Consider the following 10,420-nt stretch of genomic DNA (forward strand, 5'->3'; position numbering starts at 1 on the left):
TAACATGGGAAGGTGTGGCTTCATTGGTTAAAGAAGCTCATCGTAATGGAGATTCCAATGTTACGCAAAGGGAAATTGATTTAGCATATGGTTTAAGAGATAAACAGGTATGTATAAATTTATTAATCACCCATATGTTTATCAACTCACAATGCAATAAATTTTACATGTTTGACATATCGTAGGTCAACCGCCACAACGCTATGTGCTGCAATGGTCATAAATTTCGCATAAAAAATTTGGATGACACGAAGAAAACTTGTGATTCTGGCATCACTGTAGTCTTTGAAGTGACAAATATTTCATCAATAAATGACATACATCCTCAACAGTCTCAAAATCGATACTATGGCATTTTGGATGATATACTTGAGTGCGACTTTAATTCCTTCAAATTAGTTTTGTTCATCATCAAATGGTACAATCTACGATTGAATAAAAGTGATCCTGATAGAATTGTTATTGAACATGATAATGGTTTTACAATGGTTAATACAAGGTCATTTGAACCAGTTGGGGATGAGCCCTATGTTCTTCCAAGCCAATGTGAGTAGGTATTTTACTCAGAGGTTCCACATAAACCGGGTTGGTCATTTGTTGTTAGAAATAATCCAAGAGGAAGACTGATAAAGTATAATGTGATGGAAGAAAAAGATACCGAAGAAGTAGAAGATGAAGTAGATGATGATCACGATCGATAGTTTCTCGATGATGATGAAGAAGAAGCTGCTACTGCTACTGCTACTGATGATGATGATGACGATGATGATGATGATGATGATGATGATGATGATGATGATGATGATGATGATGATGATGATGATGATGATGATGATGATGAGATGATGATGATGATGATGATGATGATGATGATGATGATGATGATGATGATGATGATGGTGATGATGATGATGATGATGATGATGATGATGATGATGATGATGATGATGATGATGGTGATGGTGATGGTGATGATGATGAAGAAGACGATGATGGTTGTGGTGATGATGATGATGATGATGGCGATGATGATCATGATGTTCATGATGATGAATGAAACGTATGAGGTATGTGATTAGTATATTATCTATTTAATATTAATTCCTTGATAGAAGTTTTTTTGACTTATATGGTTACATAATTAATTCATTATGTATTGAATTCTAATGCCATTACAAAATTAATTCATCATGCACCTTTTCATATGGAGATGAGATAGGGAGAGTGACTATTTATGCGACATTTTTTAAACTTTGTGTTTATTTATGGAATTTGGATTGTTTATTAGCTATGTGATGGATTTTCATTTAAAATACATATGTGATGGATTACATGTTTATGATGATACATGTGACATTTCTGAACTTTGTGTTTATTTATAGAATGTGGATTGTTTATTACCTATGTGATGGATGGTGATTTATGATACACATGTTATGGATTACATGTTTATGATGACACATATGTGATGCTAATTATGATTCTCAATTACATATATGATGATACATCATGTGATGCTTATGATTCTTATGATACATATGTATTTATTGTTTATCAACTTACAAATGTAATGCTTATGATGCTCAATTGATGGTGTTGATTTCATGTATAGTTGAGGATCCTACATAGTCTACATAAAGTAAAGGTAAGGAATTCAAAAATTTATAATGATTTTCATCACAACATCTTTTTATTATTTAATACTCTGTTTGTCTACAAAGTGTGTGTGTGAAAAAGTGGTTTGTAGCTGTAAGCACAACACTTCAATTAAGTTATTATATTCATGGTTAGTAATCAATAATCAATCAATAATAAACCATAACAAAGTGACTAATTGCCTTCTAAAAGATGCAAGTATAAGATTGCTCTCAGATTTTTATAAGCAATACTAGTGACTAGACTACACCAAGACAAAGGATTTAATCTATATGATATTAACTATATGGATGCAAAATGGATGAATAATTCAAACAAATAATCAATTCAAGAAATAATGGATGTAAGCAATGATGCAAATAATCTAAAAAGCACAATGATCTTCAATGACTCCAGAGCGAAATTAGCGTGATAATAATCTCCAAGCGTGTTCTCAAAAATCTCTCGGGTGAATTGGAATGAGAGTTGAAGACTGAATTTATAGATACAAAAGAAAAATTTCAATTTAGGATTAATTGAAAATAATTGAGAAATCAGGTTTAGTTAACCTTGAGATAGATTCCAATTATGGTTTAATTGAAATGCATTCAAATTAGAAGTCCAAGTTGCATTGGAAATAATAATAAATTAATTCCATGCATTTGTGATAAAAATAGATAATTCTTTTATTTATTCAAGAAAAGATCTTTTAAATGCAACTGAACTTCTTTTTCTGAAAAGCTTGGAGTTCCAATTTTAGAGAATAATTCAATAATTCAATTAAATTGCTTTTATGATTTCAAGTTCTAAATTTAGAAAAAGAAATAATAACTCAAGTTTGATTTCTCTTTCAATCCAATTCTTTTATTTTATTTTCAATTCAACTCTTGCTTTGTGATTAATTCTTCTTTTGTAATAAATTAATTCCTTTTGCATGATTAAATGGCAATTTTATTAATTAATTAAATATGCAAGGATATTTAATAAATTAAATAAGATAATTGATCAAAATGATATTCTTGGAAATGATTCAATTAATTAAATGAATATTTAATTAATATTGAGTAATTGATTTGCCATGTGATATTTGATGATTAAAGAATTAATAATATGTTCAAGATTGATTTAATGCCTTTGGTTAGGACCTTGGTGATGTTGTCGAGATTAGGGGCCCATGGTTTAGATGACTATTTTTAGGGTATTACATTTTCCCCTCTTTTAATTAATGCGCGAGCAACGCATTGGTTCAAAGAACGTGTGATGTCTTGAAGATGCCAGTTCTGAACTTGAAGAATCACGAACTAGATGAAGAGCAAGGTGTTTAGCTTGATTCGAAGTGACAAAGATGAATGAAGTATGATTAAAGTGATACCATTCCTGAACTTGATTGAATTGAGGAACGATAGAAACAAAAGATACCAGACTTGAACTTGATTGATCAAGAAGTGGATCTTACTGATCTACAACTTGATTGATCAAGACACGATGAAGATAAACTGTCTAGCTTGATCAAGAAATGAATACTAAACACCTGCTTAGATTGAGTGTGATCAAAGATACTCTTTAAACTTTTGATCAAGTTTAAACGAATAATCAGTTTGATTTGAAGCGATGAAACTGATTAACGTTAAGAGATTGATTCAGATGAAAGATAAATATCAGCTTGATTTGAAGCGATGAAACTGATATGCCCCTAGCAATTGATTTGATTTAGATAATCGAGAGATCTCACCTTGATGTGAAGCGATGAAGATGAGATGCCCCTTAGCAATAAGAATTGATTTTCTTTAGTTGAAAATATTTTGCTCGACTTTTGATGAAGATTTGAAATATTTTCTTGACTTGTGAGATGTGAGGTCATAAGGTCATGAGTATGCCCCCTCAGGAATGAAATCAAAAAAATAGCGAGGGCACTTGATCATAGGCAATTGTGTGACGAAAAGTTGATCATAAAATTGATGTGTAGAATTGAAATTGATATTCAGCATTGAAATTGAGTGCAATTGGAAGAAAAAATGAGCATTTGATGAAAAGAGCACTAAGCGGTCCAAAATTGTGAAATTGACTAGAAAAATGATCTCAAATTTTGATTTTGATCCTAAAAATGGAATCAGAGTGAGCAAATTAGCTAAGGGTACAATTTTCATGTCCATCGGAGCAAGTTGAAAAATTAGGTTTTTGGCTATATATAGGACAAAAGTGTCATTTTCAAATCATTTTAACCCTCCAAGTTTGAAAATTCAAAAAGCCTTCTTCAAAGAAAATGGTGGTCTCTACTTGTCAGCATTGATTTGAGCACTAGAGACGTCATAATCGACCCTGAAACTATGAGCCAGCGGTAAGTGATTGATCTTAAGCCTCTTTATGTTTTCTATTTTGAATTTTTTTGCTCATTTTTCAAGTTTTTCGCATGTGTGGGGTCGGGTTTCATGTTTTATCATGCAAGATAGGATTTTGTCTCATATGAGTAACTGGTAAATTATTTTGTGTCATTTGGAGTCATTATAATTATTATTCGGGATGCACCCTTGTATCGTACGACATGTTTGTAAAAAGACCATTTTGTCATGCTATGTCTAATAAAGTGTCGTTTGGGGTTGTTTTGTCGTACGAGAGCTATTCCTGACTCGTACAAGATTATGTCCCTCTGTGTTTTGTTGTTCGAGAGACAACAAGCATTTTTGAAGGTCTAAATGTGAAATTTTGAATTTGTATTTGACTTAGTTGGATTTGCTTGATGTTTTACTTCTCGTGTGGGCTCATTTGGAATGTTTTATGATGTTTCGTTGTTGGGTTTTTGCAGGTTTGATTACCTCCTATGCTCTTTAGATGTGTTTATCCTCCTACTATGGCATTAGTTTGACATTTATCCGAGGTTGAGCAGGCTCATATTGATGTATGTGGTTTAACTCATCTTCTTAGTTTACTAGATATCCGTGTGAATCACGGAATGCTCACGGCATTGGTAGAGCATTTCTATTTAGAGCATAACAGGTTTCATCTACTGGTGGGGGAGTTGACTATCACTCCTGAGGATGTATATAGGATCCTTTGTATCCCTTTTGCTGGGGATAAGGTGGATTATGATTTAGGACACCTTCTAGGATTACAAGCAGTGAGGCATGTCTTCAGAGATCCTGACATCTTGACCCGTTCCATTAGTTGGGACATATTGATGAGCAGATACTGTAGATAGGAATTTGGAAATCATCAAAACAAGTAACAAATTAGGCTAGTTCAATCACGAAAAACTAAATTACAATGACAAATCCTAAAAACATTCAATAGAGACATGAAAACAAAACATTCAAATCAAATGCAAACCATCGCAAACGTGAATGTCTCCTCTAGAATTTTCCATTGTCCTTCTTTCTCCTTCAAATTGCTTTGTTTGTGGATCTCACCTACAAGTGCATAAGCATGAGATAAAAGCAAGATTGACAAAATAGCATAAAGATACTAGAAGCGTGATTAATTGATCGATCGGGGCCATGATAGAAGAAATTCGTCCAATTTATAGATAAATTGGAGAAAAGACAAGATTAGCATGAATTTGATTCGAATGGAAATTCAAATCAAGAATAGGAAAATTATGACAAGTGTATGACAAATTGCTATGCAAGGAGTTATGACAATTTATGACAATTTATGACAAATTGCTATGCAAGAATTATGACAAGAATTTGAAATAGAAATAGACATTTAGGAATTTTGGAGAAATTAGAAATTAGGTTAGAAATGATGACTTGGAAATTAGGAAATTGATGAAAATTAGGTAAATTAATTAATAATTTTTCATTCATTAATTAATTTACAAAAAGAGGAGGAATTAATTAGCCAATTAAATAAATATTTAATTGTGACAAGAAGACTTAGGATAAATAAATAAATTATTTAACCTAGAGGGAAAATGACAAACAAGTTTAAATGAATAAATCATAAAATCCTAGAAGATGAATTAGAAATGCAAGGATGACAATTAGGTCTTGACAAAAGATAATTGATGAAGGGTCGATTATGATTCTGATTGACAAAGGACCAATGTTGATAAATGATTAAAATTGGTTGACAAAAATCAATGACAAATTGACCAAGATTGACAAGGAGATCAAATTGATAAACGCCAATTGACATGATTGAAGAGAACAAGGATGGATGATGAATCGATCACAAAATGACAAGATTGACAAGGAAAAGGATCGTCCAAAATCATGACTAAAAACTGCTATCGACAAGACCTAATTCGAAAGCAAGAAAAATGAGGAATGCAGAAGAAGGACTCGATGCTCACAAATGATAAAGACCAAGTGTGAAACATAGAAGAAATGTTAATGCGATGAAAGAACCCTAAAATAAGGCAATGCGCAAATATTAAAGTATGACTCTACAAGCGTTGACCATTTTTAGATGTCTACAGATACAATGAGGAGTTTCCTCTGGTGTGTGTTCTAGCAGGATTCATAGGCTATTTTCTGATGCCAGATAGAGGGAAACAGGGTTTCCAGTGTGGTTGGGGTAGGATGTTGATGAGATTGATGGAGACCCCTCAGACGCTTGGCTGGGGTTCTTGCTTCCTGGTGCACATATATCATGAGATGCATGAGATTGTGTATAGAGATGGTCGGAGCATGGCTACAGGTGTATATATTTTACAGGTTTGGGCTTGGGAGCATCTTCCCATTTGTCGACCTATTTTAGATGATAGTAGAGAGCTCAAGCAACTGATTATATATAGGTATGCCAGTTATATAACATAGCCCCATCTGGGCAAGATAGGTTTTTGGCAGCAAGAGCTAGATGATTTGATAGCTATAGTGTGGAGACCTTAGAGAGGTTTGGAGCCTTGGGATGACTGGCGGCTAGTTCGCAGGGACCTTTTTGTCACGTGTCCACTTATTGGGAGATCACAGACTATTGTGGAGTGGTTCATCCTTTCTTGAGTGATGAGGCAGTATGGCCGACCTCAGGAGATCTCACAGGAGTATACAACATATGCGCATTACGTGGATGAGGAGAGACAGGGATGGTCTCCATGATTATCTTATGCCTTGGCCATGCAAGAGTTGACTAGTCTATAGTGCCTTAGATAGGATTATATGGATGATGTAGCAGATGCAGGGGTATTGCCCTAGTATAGAGAGTGGTTCCAGCAGTATCCTTTTCCTAGGTTTACTGATCCGGGTGAGAAGGCACCACGCATTGAGGATATTAAGGATGATGCTCTCACACAGGTATAGGAATAGGGTCTGTGATAGGGCCAGAGATAGGGACAAGGATAGAGAGCCGAGGCTCCAAGGCGGAAAGGTGGGGATCCTGGTGCTAGTAGTAGTAGGGTTCCAGCTAAGGGTGGACATCAGAGGGGTGAGGGTGGATCCCTTGGGAGAGTAAGAGTGAGATTGGGTGGAGTTGAGGAGGAGCAAGCAGCTCTAAGATAGGTCTAGCAGTGGCGAGAGGAGTAGGGTGGTACTGGAGGTGGAGAGCCAGTGAGAGAGCAAGGGATAGACACAAGATGGTCGATGAGAGAACATCTTGTAGAGCTGCAGTCATAGTTGATAGTGGCTCAGACTCAACTGATGGAGTGAGATAATCAACTTACGGAGCTTAGAGCAAAGCATGATCGTTAGTTCCTAGTGATGAGAGTGGAGTGAGACACCCTCCAGCAGGAGGTTTTGCATTAGAACATCAGGGCAGCCTACTATGTCACAACATATAGCGTGGCAGTTCTAGTAGAGTAGCAGGTGATTCCTTATTCTCAGTATATGGCACCTTCTGAGGGAGCTCAAGCACCTCAACAGGATCCCGATCATCAGGCTCATCCTCCTCCACCAGGTGATGAGGGAGAGGCTCAGAGCTAGATATTCTTCTTGTAACTCAAATATATTTTTTGTAGACACACCCATTTTTTTGTAGCCTATACGATTCTTGCTCTGATGGGAGTTTGTATATGTCATTCGACATCATTTTGTACCTTTAGACTTGACATGATATATATATATATATACGAGATCTGATTTGACTTCATCATTCTTGTGTTGATTCATTTATGAGATGTCTTTTATATGCTTTGTTCTATATGTATGCATTTCTTTTCAATATGAATGTATGTAATGCAAATGATTATGGATGTCTATTTTTGTTTCTTTTCATATGCAAATAGATGAATGAGCAACTAAGTAATATGAGTAATGCAATGTTTTCATTTTTCTATGCAATAAGATGAATGTAGATGAGTGAATAATGAAATGTATGAATCTATATTAAATGTTATGTATGCAGCTAAAACATCTCAAAAACACAAGTACTCGATTGAATAAATGATGATAAATAGACCACTTAGCGTAAGAAATGATGATGCTTTCAGCTCTCATTTAGAAGATAAAGAGATTATTACCATACCGAAGTCACTCTAAATTCACAAAAATGCAGAATAATATGCAAAATGATATGTGAAATGCAACCTAAACCTAGTCACTAGATTTAAAATACTTAAGATTCATCACTAAGCATAACGAACACAACAGGCAGGTTAGAGTTCCTTTCTTTTTCAATGTGCAATATTAATTATCTTGTCCACAATGACCCTTTTTTGGTTCATATCCTTGGACAGATTTCGCAGGGACCCGAATTGTATCATAACCCGAATTGTATCATATAGACATTCCCTCAAAATAGACAAAGAAATGATATGGATCTCCCTGTAGCATACAAATAAGAAGAGTCGAGGTATGTGAGGTGATTTCACCTTGTTGTGAAGGCTCTAATCATAGACACCCAACTAATTTAGATGTTTCCAGATCATTGGGATCATTCCTACAAGCAGAAAACAAAGAAAATATTATGCCCCCAATCCTTGTTCCTCTTAGTCACAATAGACTTCCTTGAGTTACTCAGAGGGATAATAATCGAAAACCAATTTAAAAGACAGCACACAAATAATAAATAAATTCATAGCTCAAACTGTTTGGTGATTGTTTTTCGTTATGTTGTTTTTCTTGTTTACTCAGTGATAAAAACTCTTTGGTAGTTAGGAGACAGGTGACTGACTCGAAGTGGACGAGCACGATTCACTGACAGAAAGATGACTTGGTTGACACTGCTTAGGATATGTAATGTGCTCTATCGAGTAACCTAAGACTAGGACATTGATCAGTTTCAAGTCATGAGGGTTCCAATGAACCAGGATGTCACGAAAGTGACTAAAAAATATGTACAAGCGAAAGCAAAAGATGCATGAAAGCGGGAAATGCCAAGGTTGCGTTGATAGATGGAGCACTTGAGTACAAGAGGCATTTGTTTGCTAGGTTTTACCAAGGTGCCTGTTTACCAGGTTTTCACCAGGGCATTTTCTCTCTTTATATTTTTTTTTCTTTTTTCCTTTTTTCTTTTTTTTGTATTTTATGATTTTTCTGATTTATTTTTATTTTTTTCAAGACTTTTTCAGTTATACAAGTTGGTGGCACAGAGAATGTTAAGCGAATAATTTCTTCAAGTGGATGGTGTTAATCAGTTCATGGAGCTATTCTCCTTCTGAGTTTGAGAGTTGATAGGCACCAGAGCTGAATACTGTAGTAACAATGTAGGGACCCAGCCAGTTGGGTTCAAACTTCCCTTTATTTTCGTGAAACTGTTGATTTTTTGGATTTTCTCTCAGAACTAGGTCACCAACCTGAAATTATCTTTGTCAAACTTTCTTGTTATATCCTCTGGACATTCTCTTCTGATACACTCTGAGATGATCAAACGCCACTTGCCGATGCTCATCCAGCAATTCGAGTTCTTGCAATCTAGATATTCTATGATCTTCATCAGTAACAAGACCTTGCAAAGAAACTCTTAGAGATGGTATTTCTACTTCAATAGGTAGTACTGCTTTAGACCCATACACCAAAGAGAAAGGTGTAGCCCTAGTAGGTGTTCTGACACATGTTCTCTAAGCCCATAGTGCAAGATTGAGCTGCAGATGCCAATCCTTCACAGACTTGTTCACTATTCTATGCAAGATAGTCAGTAGGTTTTTGTTAGAAGCCTCAACTTGTCCATTACCTTGAGGGTAATATATTGATGACTAGTGTTGCTTTATTTTAAATTTCTCACAAAGCTCATCCAGATCTTTATTCTTAAACTGTCCTCCATTATCAATCACGATGGACGAAGGTATCCCATACCTACAAATTATGTAGTTTAGGATGAACAAGGCGACTTGTTTACCGATTGCTTTGATGAGCAGAAATGCTTCTACCCACTTGGTGAAATACTCAGTGGCAGTTATGATGAATTTATGTCCGTTAGATGAAGCAGGATATATCTGACCAATGAGATCAAAGGCTCATTGCTGAAAAGGCCAATGTGTAATAAATGGTATGAGGTCCCTTGCCAGGACATGTATGAGATTTCCATGAAACTGACATTTCTCACAAGTCTTAGCAAATTTTATCGTGTCTTTTTCCATGTCTTGCCAGTAGTAGCCAACCCGTAGTAGTTTTCCAGCTAAAGTAAGGCCATTCGAATGAGATCCACAAATACCTTCATGAACTTCCAATAACACACGTTTAGATTCTTCAATTTCTAAACATATAAGCAATGTACCATCCAAACCTCATCTAAATAAATCGTTAGCTATAATAACATACCGTGAAACATTTTGAGTTAAGTTTCTTTTCTCATTTTGAGTAAGATTTCTAGGGATAATTTGGTCACATAGATATGAGTAGATGTGGTTGTATCGGGATGAGTAATGTCCAATAATAGCACAGACTATTTGGGTCTCAAGAGAATCATAAGTGGG

Source organism: Cryptomeria japonica, chromosome 7, assembly GCF_030272615.1.
Source record: "Cryptomeria japonica chromosome 7, Sugi_1.0, whole genome shotgun sequence".
Classification (NCBI taxonomy): Eukaryota; Viridiplantae; Streptophyta; class Pinopsida; order Cupressales; family Cupressaceae; genus Cryptomeria; species Cryptomeria japonica.